At 43.2% G+C, this 6,841-nt stretch overlaps 1 pseudogene; it reads left to right on the plus strand.

Annotated features, from left to right (window-relative positions):
* Window positions 1–1,340: 1,340 nt before the first annotated feature.
* Window positions 1,341–2,991, plus strand: LOC114205537 (E3 ubiquitin ligase TRAF3IP2 pseudogene; annotated as a pseudogene).
* The last annotated feature ends 3,850 nt before the right edge of the window (window positions 2,992–6,841 follow it).

The raw sequence follows: 6,841 nt of genomic DNA on the forward strand, positions 1-6,841 counted from the left end.
CATCACTCTTACTCAACATAATGCTGTAGGTTCTAACCAGGGCAGTAAGGCAGGAAAAGGCATACCTATCAAAAAGGAAGAAATAAAACTATCCCTATTTGCAGATTACACGATTACCTACATAGAAAAACCCAAGGAATTAAAAAAAAAAAAAGAAAAGGATAAACCTTCTAAGAACTAACAGGTGAATTCAACAAGGTCACAGGATATCAGATAAACAGAAAAATCTCAATTGTGATTCCATATACTAACAATGAACACATGGACACCAAATTAAAAAAAATAAAATACTATTTAAAATCTCTCAAAAAAATTAAATACTTAGGTGTAAATCTAATGAAACATACAGGACTTGTATTTTTAAAAATATACAATGCTAATAAAAGAAATCAAGGAAGTCTAAATAAATGGAGAGGTATACCATTATTTATGGATTGGAAGATTCAGCATGGTAAAGATGTCAACTCTCCCCAGGTTGATATATAGTTTAATGCAATTCCTACCAAATCCCAGCAATATTTTTTGCAGATATAAACCAGATTATAAAATTTACATAAAAAAGCAAAAAAACCAGAATAATTAAAACTGTTTTTGGAAAAAAGAAGACATTGGGAGGAATCAGTTTACCCAATTTCAAGACTATTATATAGCTACAATAATCAAGACCACGTGCTCTTATACAGAAAGAGATTCGGTGGCATTGTCCTAGATAGGGTGGATGAAAGAAGAAAGATCACACACATGATATTTTAGTTGACCTTGGCCAAATGTTTAAAATGCTCTACATGCAGAATCCTTGGAGATGTTTCAACAGTGTGATATACATTCAGTGAGTCTATATAACATGGTATACCTGAAAAAAAACAAAACATCAAGTCTCTCATTTATCTTTGAAACTGAAGGACAAATATCTGAATTTTTCATTTGCTCTTACTTAAATTGTTCATTAAGTTTGCTTTAAGAAAAAAAATAGAAAGCATGAAATTCCATAGAAAAGAAAAAGCTAGTTGTTCTGCAAATATCCAAATGGATGAGTGTGCTGATTTCAATAGAGAAGATAAATGTAAATGTACATTGTGGGGAATTAGAAATTTTGATTAGATTTACTGGATGTAAATTAAATTTCTACTTCTAATAAGATGGTAAGACACATATTAAGGGAGAAACTGCAAGGAAATTACACCGGTTATATTTTATAGGGTATTTTTCCTAACAATACTGACAAAGATTTGCAGCTAAAGAAAATGCAAAAGTGCATTTATGTTACATCACTACAAGTCTGAAGAGGAAAAGAGCTGATGGAGGGCCAGTCTTTCTGTCCTTGGTGGTGCTAAGAAACTAGAATGAACTAGAGCACTCCTGTGGAGGTTGATGAATCAGAACCATACCCAAGTCAGTTAACCAATCCCATTTTGAACCACCTGCTCCAAATCTAAGGAACATGGCAGCCAACAGCTTGTCAGCACCCAAAACCCCTCACTGTTCTTCAGGAGACTTTTCTCAGGCTCACCCACCCCTGAAACTTGCAAATAACCTATGGCCTGTGACCCAGCAGGTCACCTGCCTGGGCATTAAAATCCTGGAGGAGGGTGAAGACAGCTTCTGGAGGAAACACCCAGACCCGGGCAAAGATTTTCCCTTGGGCTCCTCTGCAGCCAGCAAGCATGAGCCTGCGTCGGTGATTGGAGCCCTCCTCCGGAGCATCAGTTTTTTCATGGAAAAACGGAATCAATGGCTAGGATCTCAGCTTTCAGCAGCTTCTGCTGACACTAGCCATAACTCAGACAAATCAGACTAAAATTTACCTAATGCCTCAGCAGACTCCTCAGGCAGTAGCCAAGAGATGGTGCAATAGCCCGGGCCCCACAGGAAACAAGCAGCTCCAGATCTGCCTACAATAGACATGGGGTATGATTCCCAACCCCAGGATGTCCTGGGCATCAGGCAGCTAGAAAGACCCCTGCCCCTCACCTCTGTGTGTTAACCCCAGCACCTCCCCAGACTTCTCAGGTCCAGGGGGTTCCCTCAGTTTGAACCTCAGAGGTACCCAGTATGTGCACAGATGCTGCCTCCCAACCCTCCCCCACATGTTCAGTGGAACTGTCATTACCATTATCCTGGAGGTCCCTATCAGCAGGTGCCATGTGGCCATGACCACCCCCAAGCAGCCTACCAGCAAGTGGTCCAGCCAGCTGTGTGTGAGCAGCTCCTACCTGGAGCCAGCATGATGGGCTTGCACCCCGTGCAGAAGGCCCTGAACTACCCCAGCCCCTGGGACCAAGATGAGAGGCCTGAGCAAAGAGACCACTCCTCCCCAAGTCTCCTGAGGGACCAACTATATAACCAGCCCCCTAATCCAGCTGGAGTTCCTGAGGAGTCCTTGGGGTATCCTGCAGAGTTGAGACCACCAGGTCCCCAGGCTCCATCCCCAGCTGCTGTCCCTAGACCTCCTAGTAACCTTCCAGCCAGAGGAACTCTGAAAACAAGCAATTTGCCAGAAGAATTATGGAAAGTCTTTATCACTTATTCTATGGACACAGCCATGGAGGTGGTGAACTTCGACTTTTTGTTGGTAAATGACTTCCAAATGCAATTGACATATTTGAGGATAGAATCTGAGACATTGATATCATTAAGTGGATGGAACGCTACCTTAGAGAAAAGACAATGATAATTGTAGCAGTCGGCCCTAAATACGAACAGGATGTGGAAGATGCTGAGTCGCAGCTGGGCGAGGACAAGCATGGCTTATTAAGTACATTCATCAAAGGATGCAGATTGAGTTCGTAAAACAAGGAAGCATGACTTTCAGATTCATCCCTGTGCTCTTCCCAAATGCTAAGAAGGAGCATATGCCCACCTGGCTTCAGAGCACTCACATCTACAGCTGGCCCAAGAAAAAGAGACACTGTGCTGCTGCAGCTCAGAGACGAAGAGTACATAGCCCCTCCCTGGGGGCCTCTGCCCGCCCTTCAGGTGGTGCCCCTGTGAGCCCCTCTGTCCCCAGCCTCCTGGGGCCATGCCACGTGTGGGACACTGTTCCGACAAGCACTCTTCCCCCAGAGGCTGTTTGCCATCCCCCTCAGAGGGCTCCTCCCTACCCCAGAAGACCCGTCCTGCAGAGCACTCTTGCTGTGGAGACCTTCATAGACCCTGCCTTTCAAACAGAGGCCGTAGCTGCTCAGTATTCCCTAATTCTGACACCCCCAGCGTGTTGCTCCTAACTGTCTGATGTGTCTATTCTGGGCCTCTCCCTGCTTAGCAAGTAGATAATATAAATGAAGTTGCAATAAATGTAAAAGACCACAGACATCATCCCGTTGCTTAAAGCTACTTTTATGAGTTAGCCAGATACTCGTGTGTCCTCAGACCAACCTGATTCATGCACAAATAATAAAATGTTTACTCTTTTGTAAAAAATTTTAAAAAAAGCTGATAGAAATGTGTCTTTCAAAAATAGCCATCATCTTCCTGAAAACAATCTGGGATTGAATAAACCTAGTGAGAGACAGTCTGGCCTCCCTATTCCAGTGTTATACAAAGACCGTAAGTATGGAGACGACCAAGAAATGGGTCACCTGCTTTTGCAGATTGCTGTGGACATGCTAAACAAGGCATCAAAGTAATCAGTAGCACCTGGCCCCTCTTTAAACATTAAGCACATTTGAAACAGTAGTTCTTAAATTTCACATCCTTCTGGAAATGCCTAGTAGGTTTGGTCAAGCTCAGATTGCTGGGCCCCACCCCCAGAGTATCTGATTCCTAGGTCTGGGGTAGAGCCTGAGAGTCTGCATTTCTAACAAGTTCCCAGGTGCTGCTGGCCCAGGGACCACACTTGAAGAGCCACTGATTTAGAGGAATTTACACACCTGTTTGGCACATAGGGACATTATAACAAGAAAAAGTTTCTCTGGAGATGTGCTGGTATGCTTCCCTTTATCAGATACAATGTGTTTCCCTTTCTTCTAGGAAGCCCAGAACTATATTTTTAAGATCAATTATATTAAAATATCAACTGAAGTTTGAGGTATATCTATAGCCACTGTCCCTCAGTGGCTTCTCTTTTTATTGAAAAATACTTCTGTTTCTTTTAAGAGGAATACAGGGTAGGATGAATGAACAAACAAACTAACGAATGAATGAACTAATGAACAAACTCTCATTGCACTTTAATTTCTGAGCTAGAAAAATAGGACTTGGAAGCCAGCAGTACTAACTATAAGCCTTAAAATTTGACATTACCTTGATAAAGCTCCAGCTGCCGAGCAACTGTCCCACAGGCTTCCTCTATTCCCCTCTGCTCAGCTAGAGAAAGGGCCAATGAAAGAAGCTCAGGACATCCACTTGGGCTTTGATTTGGAGCCGGTTCCCCTGCCACAGAGCCAGGTTCCCACTGACTGCCTTTTATTGCTCTGGATGCTGCAAGGCTCTAATCAAAACCAGCTTTTGAATTCTCCACTGAGATATTTTCTCTGGGCCTACCCTACTACAGACCGCCACAGCAAGAACAGCCTCGAGTGAGAGTCAAGCAAGCCCGTGAGTCATTCCCCAGGAGCAGTCACAGCTTTGGCAAGGATCCTACCACCTGCCAGGGACTTCATCAGCCTCTGTTCCCAGATGCATGGTCCCTTCAGCAACACCACTGTTCCTCTCATTTGCACAAAACACATAGGCACACAAATGCATACACAAACACTCTTTCTAGGGCTGCTTTACAAACTGCTGGGCATAAGGTTTTAGAATGTCACTTATAACAGGAGTCAATAACCACATGCACAAACTAATTTGGAAAATAAAAAGACTGAATTTTGATATATGTTTTCTCTAATCATAATCAGGCTATTTTGGCTAATTGTTAACTTGCTATCAGCTGAATTCAACCTATAGTTTTCAAAGTGTTCCTTGTCAACCGATTTCAACCAAGGGTTTTCTTTACCTGGAGTTGGCAGGGTGTAGACTCAGGCAGAGCAACCCGACAGGGAGTTTGAAATGATTGGGTGTGTGTTGCCTGGAGGCAGGAGGATCTTGGAATGCTGAACCACATAGCCTGGAAGCAGGCTCCTGATAACAATAGCTACCATTAGTCAGCACCTCCCATGTGCCAGATATTTTATCTTGCATTTAACCCTCACCAACAGCACTACAGGATGTCTATCACCAACCCCAACTACAGATTCTGAAGCCCAGAGGGACTAAATGACTTAAGCCGGTAAATGACAGAACCAGATTCAACCCTTTCAACTCCAGAAACTACCCTTCTCTTACACTGCTGGTTTCCTTCCAGGCTCATCATGAACCACATTTCCTATGACCTTCTAATCATGGTGCCACCAACTACATCAAATTCCAAAGCTATTTTGAAAGATAAAAAAAATAATAATGAAAACAGATTAAATGTATATTGGTTTCTGAACTAATTCTTACTAAAATTAAAAGATGCATTTGTGTCCAGATAATGGCTGTGTTTTGTTTTTTCTTTCTTATCTAGGCTCCTCATCTCCTAGCGGCTAGAACTAATGAAGGTGTTTAAACGCACAAGCACATGCACATGAGGACATGTTGACAGACTGCTAAATTTGCCTGTCTAGCATCTACCCTCAATCTTATCCTTGAAGTTCAACAGGGCTAGTCCCACCAATCCACTAGGTATTAACAGCCATGGGGATTTGTTCAGGGACAGGTCCCTAATTCAAGTTGACCTAATCCTCATTCCCAGGATTTTTTCCAAAGCAACTAAGAAGACACCCTATGTCCATAGGATATAAACCTGGGAGAGGAGACTGCCTGAAGACCACATAGAGAAGGACAGTGCAGAGACATGGGGAGACAGTCCTGATGACATTGTCCAAGGCCCTGAAGCCGGCATGCCTCACGCTAACTACCCCTGGACTTTTCAGTTATATGAGATAACACAATGCTATTTGGTCTTAAACCAAACAGATGGGTTTTCTGTCACTTAGAATTGAATGAGCTCTGATGGGGTGTTTATCTAAAAGCCCCAGGTCTTAGCAGACAGCACCCACTGGGGTCTGGTCCCTGCTTCCCTCTGTGCTTGCTTTAGTTAGGTTCTTTCAGTTCAAAGAATTCAAATAGGTGAATCACAGACCTGCACCTCTGAAACAAATAATACATTATATGTTAAAAAAAAAAGAAGACGAAGAAGAAGATAGCAGGAAGGGAAAAATGAAGGGGGGGAAATTGGAGGGGGAGATGAACCATGAGAGATTATGGACTCTGAGAAATAAACTAAGGGTTCTGGGGAGGGGGAGATGGGTTAGCCTGGTGATGGGTATTAAAGAGGGCACATACTGAATGGAGCACTGGGTGTTATATGCAAACAATGAATCATGGAACACTACAACAAAAAACTAATGATGTAATGTATGGTGATTAACATAACATAATAAAATTTAAAAAAAAGAATTCAAATAGGTTTGAGTCGGAGGAGGAGCACTGTAAGGCTATCGGTGGAGTGCTGAGGAGGAGGAAAGGATGTGAACTCCAGGAAAAAAGATTCTGGTCGAATCAGTCTCCCCACCCACAGAAAAAGAGGAACTGCAGGAGTGAGTGATTTCTACCTTGCCACTCTGCCCTTAGAGGAGTCAGCTATTGTCAGGTATCTTCTCTCCCTGGTGTTTGTCTATTGAAGTCACCCCGCTGCTTATTCCTTCACCCTGCCATTTCTCTGCCTTGAGTCCCTGCTCCCCATAACTTTGTCCATGATCCCTCTTGGTAGTCACCAGTCTTCCTCAAGGCTCCCCTTCACACGTGTTTAAACTTCAACTCTTAGCCCCTCAAAGCCTCTTTCTTTTGGCATTTCCTAGTCCACGATCCTGAAAAA

The sequence above is a fragment of the Eumetopias jubatus genome, unplaced genomic scaffold (genome assembly GCF_037043125.1).
Source record: "Eumetopias jubatus isolate StellerSeaLion01/CBP00866 unplaced genomic scaffold, mEumJub1_p1.0 scaffold_1, whole genome shotgun sequence".
In the NCBI taxonomy this organism is placed as follows: domain Eukaryota; kingdom Metazoa; phylum Chordata; class Mammalia; order Carnivora; family Otariidae; genus Eumetopias; species Eumetopias jubatus.